Source organism: Jaculus jaculus, chromosome 9 (genome assembly GCF_020740685.1).
Source record: "Jaculus jaculus isolate mJacJac1 chromosome 9, mJacJac1.mat.Y.cur, whole genome shotgun sequence".
NCBI classification, from domain to species: domain Eukaryota; kingdom Metazoa; phylum Chordata; class Mammalia; order Rodentia; family Dipodidae; genus Jaculus; species Jaculus jaculus.
In genome coordinates this window covers 48,063,018-48,073,660 of record NC_059110.1, presented here as the reverse complement: position 1 = coordinate 48,073,660, position 10,643 = coordinate 48,063,018, and the positions used below count along the sequence as shown (strand labels likewise).

The 10,643-nt window shown below is 38.4% G+C and overlaps 1 non-coding gene across 1 annotated transcript; it reads right to left on the bottom strand.

Annotated features, from left to right (window-relative positions):
* Positions 1–347: 347 nt before the first annotated feature.
* Positions 348–538, bottom strand: LOC123463643. The gene has a single exon (XR_006639047.1). It is a non-coding gene; the product is annotated as a U2 spliceosomal RNA (small nuclear RNA).
* Between the last annotated feature and the right edge of the window lie 10,105 nt (positions 539–10,643).

Sequence of the window (10,643 nt, the reverse complement as noted above, 5' to 3'; positions counted from 1 at the left end):
CAATTACATCTGTACTTACGACTTTGTGACCCACTTAACATAGGCATCACCTGTGTCTAATGTAAGATGAATTTAGGTTAAGACTATGTCCCTATAGTATCCTTAAGAGTCTGTAAACAGTTGAAGAATCTCTAACTTTAGGCATGGCATTTAGGTTTAGCCTGAAAATTCTTTCCTACATATGCATATCTTTATCCACATACTTTAACATTCTCAGTACCACTCAAAAAGCATTTTTAATGAGCATTCTATGTCCCAACTGTGAAAAATTCTATCACAGTTCCTTCAATCAACTTATCTCACCCCATCATTATTTATCTTTTCTTTTTCTTTTTTTTATTCCACCGAAGGGGTGCACCATTCCTGGAAGTACTGCAATACCAGGTCGATGCATGTAGTGGATGGAACAAGCTCTTATTCCAACTCCGAGCTACAAAAGTCCATTTAATATATTGTCCTCGGATAGAGGACGTATCAGATATTAAACTGATAAGAACAGATACTACACTTGATCTTAGCCAAAAGGCCGAGAAGTGATTATCTTTCCTATAAGGCTATTAAAAAATTACACCAAATTGATTAATCCTATTACTAAAAAGAAAGCAGTCTTAATAAAATTTTATATCATTAATACCATTGGAAATGATTTTATTAGGAGTAGCTAAGGCAAATTGTGTTATTATCTTGAGGCAGGCTGGCTCAGAAGTCAGATCAGTTGCCCCCTCCTTTTAAGTAACAGGACATTACAATATTTTATTTTTTTTAAATATCTGACAAATTATAAGTTACCTTTTTAGAGGAAGTTTTGTTGTTTTTAATAATCCTCTATGTAAGGATTTGCACAGGGAGCTAGGAGCCTTCAGCCAATGCCAGAGGGTAGCCCTGGCCAAGAGGCTTCAGTTGCCCTGTCGCTATTTTGCAATTCCTTGTGATGGCGCCAACCGAAAGTAAAAGGAGGAAAAGAAGTGCAAAAGGAAGTCCCACAGTTCTTGTGCCTTGAAAAAAAAAAAAAAAAAAAGACTCAATAGTCTTTACTTTAATTGCCTAAAATTCGTTGCTTACCTCAAATAGATCAGTTTCGCAGGTGGGCTTTTCTGCGTTGATCACGGTGCAGGTCTGTATTACAGGTGTATTTCCTGTAGTGACCTCTATGCAGACCTTCACTCACCCCTCCAGTGGGGTGGCAGTGTAATGGCTAGGATGGCCATCCACTCGAGCAATGCCCAGGTCACACTTCGTACCTTGGGCCCCATGTTCTTGGGTGCCACTTGCCCCGGCCAGCAGGGAGTTGAACAAGGATTCAAGGAGAAGCTAACCTGGGTGAAAGACAAATAGACACAAGAAGGAGACCATGCTAGGCATTTGTCACGGCCTCGAGAGTTTATTCTTACATGTTGGTTTATATAGGGTTGTAGGGGGAAGGGGACGTGGTCAGGGCAAGGAGTTGTAGGGTGAAGGGGATGTGGTCAGGGCAAGGAGTTATATAGGGAAGGGGACATAGTTAGGGCAAAGATCACAGAGTTACTGGTTAAACCACAATGCCTTTGTTTCTTCATCAGCTACTGACAGGATGGTGGAATGTTTGGCCAGGTGTATGATCCCATTGTTTCTGGTAGTTGAATATTAAGTGAGGAAGTAGAAACTTAACTTGCTATGTGGCAGTCTTTGTTTGTGGTAGTTGAGTATTAGGTGAGGAAGTAAAAACTTAACTTGCTATATGGCAGTCTCTGTTAACATGGCCGAGGTTTGGTTCATAGCTCCCAACATTATAACATACATTTGTCCCTTGAATTCCTAGGTCACATAGCATTCTTCCTTAGTGGTTTTATGAAGACATCATTCTCACCTTGAGCAGGTCAGGGAAAATAGTCTCTGTGAGGAAGGATCATGGGTGGTTGGTGGTTCTTGGGCCTGTCTTAAGTATTCCAAAGGTGATGATATAAATTACTCTTTTACCATCTATCACTTCCTTTGGAATGTAAGATTATCTGTTGCACAGTCTTGAAACTTTAGTCAGAACTGATACAAGAGATTTCCATTTTTTATACTGTTTTAAAAATTCATGTGTATACATGTACAACGGTCTTATGATTTACTTCCTTTCTTGCATGTGCATATGCATATGCTTGTGTGTATGTTTGTGGGCACATGAACATATATTGGTGTGTGTGCATGTGTGTGTGCACATGTGTGTGTGTGTGCACATAGAGGGCATAGTTTGACTTCAGCTGTTTTTGTCAGTTGCTGTTTTGCTTACTCTTCAGGTTTTTTTTTTTTTTTTTTTTCCTTGAGACAGAATTGCACCCTGAATCTAGAGTTTACTCAGTCAACTTACATAGCAAGCCAGGGAGTAGTTCTGTCTCTGCAGTGTTAGAATTACAGGTGTCCTCTACAACATCCAGTATTTTTCTATTAGTACTGTAAATACTAGTTCATGTGCTCATGCTTGTGTGTCAAGCACTTACTTACCCACTCCCCAGCACAAGTTTATTTCTTTGTAGCCAGATTTTCAAAATGCAAAATGTATGCTTTTAACCTTTAAAAATTCTATATCTCTAAATATGAAGACTGCTCTCTGCTGATTAACATTCATGATGCTGGAAAGAACTATACAGACTATTGGTGGGAAAATGTTATCAAAGGTTAACCAGACTCTGCACATTCTACATCTGGCCAGCCAAGCTAAATGTACCAACTGGTATAATTGTGGTATGCCTGTTCTGGGGAAAACCAACTATTCTCTGATTGTATTTGAGGCCCACTCCATGGGAGAAAATTCCTATCCTGTACTAAAATCCTAATGAAAAGCCTATGGCTGGGGATGTCATAAGCCCTGGGTGGGCAGGGGCACTACTACTATTGTCTAGCTAAACGTGTGTACTATGCCAAACAAACTGCTCTCTAAATACTTGTGTTTATGCCCATAGACTATTGCTACTCTCACTTTTGGTTAGATAAGCTTCTATTTGCAGATGGTGGTGACCACTGGGATGACTTGAAACTCACCAAAGTGCTGAGAAGACATGATGATAGAGTGTTTAGCACTACTTGACATATCCCTATCACGGCCTCAAAGGCTCAGGGAGCATTGTGGAAGGGGTGGAAAAAAATGTAAGAGCAAAAGGAAGGGGAGGAGTGCTTTGCAATATTGTCTTCTAGATGCAAAGTGGTTGTGGTATTCATGCCCTCATAGAGGCTGATGCTATATACACAAGACCTGCATTACAAGAGAGATTAGTTGAAAAGAAGAAGGGATTCCATGAAGGTGGAATTTTGGAATGGTAGAAGGGAGGGCTGTGGGACGGATTATGAACATATTGTCTATAAGAATGAAAATTGTTAATAAAAACTATAAAAACACAAAAAAGTAAAAAGTACAGTCATGATATTTTGTAATTTTTGGAACACTTGAGTATTTTTCTTATCTTCTTTTTCCTTTGTTTTTTCTTTTTATGAGAGAGAAAGAGAGACATAGAGAGAGAATTGGCACTCCAGGGCCTCAGCCATTGCAATGGAACGCCAGGCATGTGTGCCACTTTGTGCATACATGTGACTTTATGCTTGCATCACCTTGTATGCCTGGGTTACATATAATCTGGACAGTCAAACATGAGTCCTTAGGCTTTGTAGGCAAGCATTTTAACTAAGCCATCCCTTCAGCCCTTATTTTTCTGTTATATGTTACATTGAAAATTTAATAATATAAAGTCACAAAATTTCTTAGTCTTATGTATCCAAGATACCAATATATTATTATTATTATTATTATTGTTATTATTATTATTATTATTTATTACCAGGGGCTTTATTCATTGCAATTTTGATACTTAAAATCATCCTGACTTTATCTATGTATAATGTAGAAGTCATGACTTCATTTTTTTCATATATGTGATACCAGTGATGATAGAGTTTATCCTATTTTTTAACCATGAGTCATATTTTAGTTGTCAAGACATCTGAGAGTAAATTGAAAACAATGAAAGTATGTTCACAGTGCATCATGTTTTATTGAAAGAATCATTACCCTAGATGCAGTCTGAACAGGTGTCCAATGTACACTCAGCATTATTGTCAGTACTGAGGATACTGTCCAGAGCATATGCATGCTTACTTCTAGTCTATTCAAAGTAAATAATAATGCAACTATACTAGAGCACTATGATCAAAGACAATGAAACTCAGATACATGCTGCATCCTTTAATTCAGAATAGAAATTGGAATCCTGATTATATCCTGCAGAGGCCTTACATGTATTTTAAGATTCAAAGGTAATATCATTAAAGAGGGGCTACTAATGCCATCCTAGTAGAATTTTGTGAAAATCTGAGATATTATTTCAAAGTATAAGGTCCAAATAAAAATTGTTGTGCAGCCAGGTGTGGTGGCACACGCCTTTAATCCCAGTACTCAGGAGGTAGAGGTAGGAGGATCTCCTTGAGTTTGAGGCCACCCTGATACTCCATAGTGAATTCCAGGTCAGCCTGGGCTACAGTGAGACCCTACCTTGAAAAACCAATATATATATATATATATATATATATATTATTTTATTTTTACAAAATAAATATTTATTATATATATATAATATTTTATTTTTACAAAATAAATATTTATTATATATATATATAATATTTTATTTTTACAAAATAAATATTTATTATATATATATATATATATATATATATATATATATATATATATATATGTTTTATATATATATATATATATATTTGTGCTGCTCAGGCCTATAATGCCAGGATCCTTCCCAGGCAGGTTGTGCTGTGGAAGGGCCAGGCCTGCTGGTTCCTCCCCAAGGGTTCAGGAAGAAGATGGGCGTATGACAACTCAGAAACCTCTCCTGGCCACTGGAGAAAAACCACACTGAGTTGGGAGTCATTTTGAAGCAGGAACACATAGGAACTCGCTATATTGCTATGAGCCATTGACTATATCATGCTGGGGATGAAGGCGGGGATTTTGGGATGGGATGGTGGGGAGAGGTAAGAGTCAATAGTAAACTGTAACTATTGAAATGGCAATTAAAATTCCTGCATGGAAGTAGCAGGCCAGAAGCCATTAGGCATCTTGCTGAGTCATAGCTGGCCAGAGACAGGTCGCCAAACTTTAGCTAGGCTCAGAAAGTTCCACTAGGCCTCACGCCTGGGCCTTTCAGAGCCCAACATCTCCCCCTTCTGTTTTTATAAGTGCATTATTTACCATGGCCCCTGTCTTAGGTTGTCCCCCTCTGGGGCTCTTACCCGTCATTGGTCACATGGAGGGCAAGGGAGGTTGCAGTGGGTCATCTGAGGAACTTAATTCCTGAGTTGCCAGCCTGTGATAATGTATCTTGACCTGATGAAGTTTTATTGCCTCTAGCCGCTGGTGAATAAATTGTATAATTTTGTTAATTACAAATGGCCTAACAGTGAGGAGAAGGAGAAGAAGAAGGAGGGGGAGAGGCCCAAGTAAAGGGAGAAGGTACAGTAAGAAGTCATGTAAGCCCATCCACAGTGGGTTGTCCTGGAGGTCCTGCTGCCTTCTCTCCAAGTCTTCCTGGAGCCTCTTAATCTTGTCCTGGATGAAGTCTGATTTATTGGCATAAAAGTGGCATTTATCCTGGAAAAACAAACATATGCCTCCCTTTTTGGCCATTAGTAGGTCTAGTCCTCTCCTGTTTTGTAGGACTACCTCAGTTAGGGAATCTAGCTTCCAGGAATGATATCTACATCTGGGATTAAGGTGGCTGGGGCACAAACATCTGTCCAATTAGTGGGTAGAAAGTTACAGGCCATCCCACCTACACAAACATAAACCATTCCAGAAGGCGGGCAGCACTGAGCACTGGGCCTCGGTGCAGAAAGACTGTGTCTGTCTTAGGTTGTCCTCTATGTTATTTAGGCCTTACCCGTCATTGGTACATGAATTCCATTATTCATGCCCTGTTTTAGGTTTACTTAACTCGAGAGAATCTTACCTGTCTTTGACTACCAGACTCTGTAGGGGCTTTAAGATAATGTCTCAGGAAGCCAGGGTCGGGTCCATAGCTGTATTCCATGTACTTTTGTATGGATATCCATAAAGGATCTGAAAAGGCATTTAACAAGTATGGGCAGCAGACACAGAATGAGCAAAAGACAAACACCTGTAGCAGCAAAGCTTCCTATCCAAGAAGTGAGAGAATTCCATCTAGGCAAGGCAGACTTAAAAGTAGACATTAAGCCATCATCAGCTTTAGCTGTATCAAAAATAAGCTAATTATTTTGCAAAGACAAAATCTCTGAATGTAACTGAATCAGATCTAAGGAAATATCGTTGTGCCAAATATCTCTTAAATGTATTTTCCCAACACTGTTCACTGTTATATTTTTTAGAAGTAACACAAATCCATTAAAAATCTACATAACCTTCCAAACAAGTTCTAACTTTTAACTCTAGTATATAGAGCATCTAACAGATGAAACTGTATCTAGGGTAAGGACCAAGCCCAAGATCTCAAAGAGAGGCACAGTGTAAACTTTTTTAGGAGCTACTTTAAAGCTGTGAGTATGAATGATAGTTAGACATTAAACGTACAAGCCTAAAGCCAAAAGCCACAGCACACTTCAGGAACTCCTGCTAGGCACACTTTGTATATATTTAGATTGAAATCTGAAGCCCACTATCACACATTAAGATAAACAATTGAATATAGTGGGGGCCATTTATTTAAATTACCACATTTTACCCCTGGAACCCAATAGATTTATAACCATCATGCATTATAAATTGTTAGAAAAAATTAAAATATTTAGGGTAAATAATGTTATATTTATGGCAAATAATGTCTTTTTTAGTTGGTCATGTGGGGGTAAGGATTTCCCCTTTTGTTTTTGTAATTGAGACTTGAGAGTTTGATTATATCTTTTAACAATACCCTGGCTCCAGGGATTGTATGGGATGGCTGTGGAATGTGAGAATTTTAGGTCTGGAGAAAATCTACAAAGGCTTTGCTTACAAAGCAGGGGCCATTATCTGTTTTAATTTCACAGGCAGCTCGAGAGTGGTGAAACATTAAAGTATATGACTAATAGTATGTTTAGATTTTTTTCCCGGCATGTGCCAATGCCCAATAAGTGCGGGAAAAGGTCAGTGAGCCCAGTTACCACGAGAGAGCAGACTTCTCCCCTGTCCTCAGCTGGGTCAGTCCAAGGGGGCCACATGGCAGTCTCCCAGGAGGTGGGTTGCCCACCAATTCCCAGTAGGGGAAGGTCAGGCACAAGCTGCCAGGAGGGTGGCTATCTATTTAAATTGCCAAATTTCACCCCTGGCTCCAAATAGATTTATAACTCATATATTATAAATTGTACTCAGTTTACTTTTAAAGGTGTTTACAGTTTTGACCAATTTAAGATATTAAGATCTGTAAAATTAAATAAGTTAAACACTTCTAACATATAAAGGCATAGAGTAAACATTTCTAACTGGTATAAGGCATAGCAAAGAGAGATGAAAACAATGTAAACTGAACCACCATAACCTAAAATTAGTCTCAGTGCCTTTAATTTTAACTTGCTTGAGGTTTTCTAGCTTAAAATCTTAAATCTCAGCCAGGTGTGGTGGTGCCCACCTTTAATCCAAGCACTGGAGAGGTGGAGGTAGGAGGATTACCATGAGTTTTAGGCCACCCTGAGGCTCCACAAGGAATTCCAGGTCAGCCTGGGCTAGAGTGAAACCCTACCTCTAGAAACCAAAACAAAACAAAACAAAAAAAACAAATCTTAAATCTCTTAATCCAATATCTCTAAGTAAGCATATCAGTATATTACAAATTTAACCTTGATTAAACTCTTTGGGCCTGGGCATCAGGACGCAGCCAGCCCTTATGCCAGTAGCCCAGTTCCAATGAAGTCCCCTGTAGTTTTTCTTTCCTCTTAGAAAGCTTATAAGCCAAGCCTCGAAGTTTAATGTTGTCTGTACTTAGTATTTTTAAACTTTAACTGAATAGTCCATAAAATTTGGCTTACCACTCCAGAAGACACCTTCAGTTGTAGACATCAATTGTAGGCACCAACTCCATGCCTATTTCTTTAAAACAAAGGTTCCAAAAGATTAACATCCACATGGTCATGTTTATCTCAGCTCATTAGACACCTTTAGTTTGCTGAGATAAACTTCCAGGCCAGGTACAGTTATGGAGGAAGGAATATTTATTGAAGCTTACAGATCCAGGGGAAGTTCCATAATGGCAGAAAAAGATGGCCTGCCTTCACAGGCCCAAGCAGAGATGGAGAGAAGCACAAGTCTTTCCAAATATAAAAGCTGCAGATGCAGCTTGCTAGGCACTATTCAGAAATACAAAGGCCGCCAGCGAACCGAAGGTGAAGGGAAAGAGAAAGGGAACCAAGAGATGTTGACAAACAAGTACATGTTATAGAAGCAAAGTTTAGCACATTAAATATGAAGATTTGCCTTATAACTCATGAGGGTATTCTCACCAGCACTTGTGCACCGATTACCTCCTCAACGACTGCCTCTCACGGGGGCACTAGTCTGCCAGGTTCCCAGAGCTGCACGTTAGGCCCCAGATGCCCGGCTCCTTCCTGGGCAGGTAGTCCTGTGGAAGGACCAGGCCTACTGGTTCCTCCCAAGGGGTTAGGGAGAAAGATGAGCGTAGGATGACTCAGAAACCTCTCCTGGCCACCAGAGAAAAACCACACTGAGTTGGGAGTCTTCTCAAAGCAGAAACACACAGGAACTCGCTTTATTGCTATGAGCCATTTCTTGTATCATGTTGGGGATGAAGGCAGTGATTTTAGGAGAGGATAGGGGGGAGAGGTAATGGCCAATAGTAAACTGTAACTACTGAAATGGTAATTTCAACTCCTGCATGGAAGTAGCAGGCCAGAAGCCATTAGGCATATTGCTGAGTCCTAGCTGGCCAGAGACAGGTCGCCAAACTTTAGCTAGGCTCAGGAAGTTCCACTAGGCTTCATGCCTGGGCCTTTCAGAGCCCAACACTATAAGAGACCTCCAAAATGCTTTCTTGAATGATATTGAGTGCTACAGTTTCCTCAAGCTTATATTTACATGAAAGCTTTGAAAATATTAAAAATTCCATTATTCATTAAAAATGATTTGATGTTCAGTGTATGTAAGTCCCATGCTACTATAATTTGGGCTTTTTTTTTTTTTTAAAGGTGTGGATATATAAATAAGAATAAGGTTTATTTTTTTCAGAAGCAATTTCCTTAAGGCTTCACTGTGTGCCATTTGCGGAAGTAGAGAAATCAGGTGGTACTAAAAGGTTTATGTGAATTGTGAAGAGATGTGAGCTTTGAGTTTTAAAATTTAGAAAGGTGTGTGTGTGTGTGTGTGTGCCTGTGCTGAACAGAGGAGAACATTAGGAGTCTTTATTTTTATTTATCTGCCAGTTTCCTCAAGCTAGGGTCTCTCAATCAATCCAGACCAATTTAGCCAATTGTTTTTTTTTTAAGAGAGAGAAGGAAGCAGACACACATAAAGGCAGAAAGAATGGATGTGCCAGAGCCTTGTACCACTGCAAACGAACTTCAGATACATGTGCTACCCTGTGCATTAAAAGTGTACACCACCATGCCCAAAATAAAACTGATAATTATTAATTATAAGTAACCTTCCAGAATGAATAAGAGTATAGACTATGAATAATATTCAGTGGGAGCTAGCAGGTGCCCACACACAATATATTTTTGCAAATATTTTACATTGGCTCAGCTTTTACTTTTGTAAATACTTTTAAAATCATATTACTATATACCCTAGAGTCTCAGCTTCAACATACTTTATTTTTACTTTCTTTGTACTCTAGAATAGACAGCAGATGCATTTTTGGCAAATGAGATACAGGTTCAATGTGATGTCACTGCTCTGCTGCCCTTCAGGTTTTCAGGTTACTTATTGAGAATAAAATGCAAGCAATTGTCTTTGAGCATGAGATTATAAGCCAACATAAAAAAGACACAGGCATCAAGTTTATATTCACAGTAATAAAATTCTTGGATGTGGTTATAAATGCTACAGCTGGATTGATATAATATGAAGAGATACAGCTTAAGAGAAGTATATTGGAAAGTATATTAAATTTTTGATATGCTTAATTTCATGGAACATATATAAGATGACATCTCCAAAAGTATAATTCATACTTTAGCTACACTAACTATAGCTGAAACATATTTTAAATGACCTATGTCTAGACCAAGCTAATAGTCATTAAAAATGTTCTGATGACTTAAATTTGTGACTCTACATAAATTGATTACTTAGCTTGAAGAAGAGATTTGGGAGATGATGTTTGGAGACATGGTTCAAAAACCATGATTCAATGAGGAAGTAGACTTCATTTTAGTGGCTTAATTACAAAATCAGGAACTGAGGCTAGAATTTATGAGATAGATTAGTAAAGAGTACAATTGATTAACTGATTTAAAGTGTACAAATAGAGGCTAAATGACTACTTGTTATACATATAAACATATATACATATATAAGAAGATCAATGCATCTGACAAATTTTGAAACAAATAATTTATAGAGTCCTTACCTGTTATTTTATTTTTATTTCACCTTTTAAAACTTTTTATTGACAATTTCCATAGGTATGCATAATCAACCATGATAA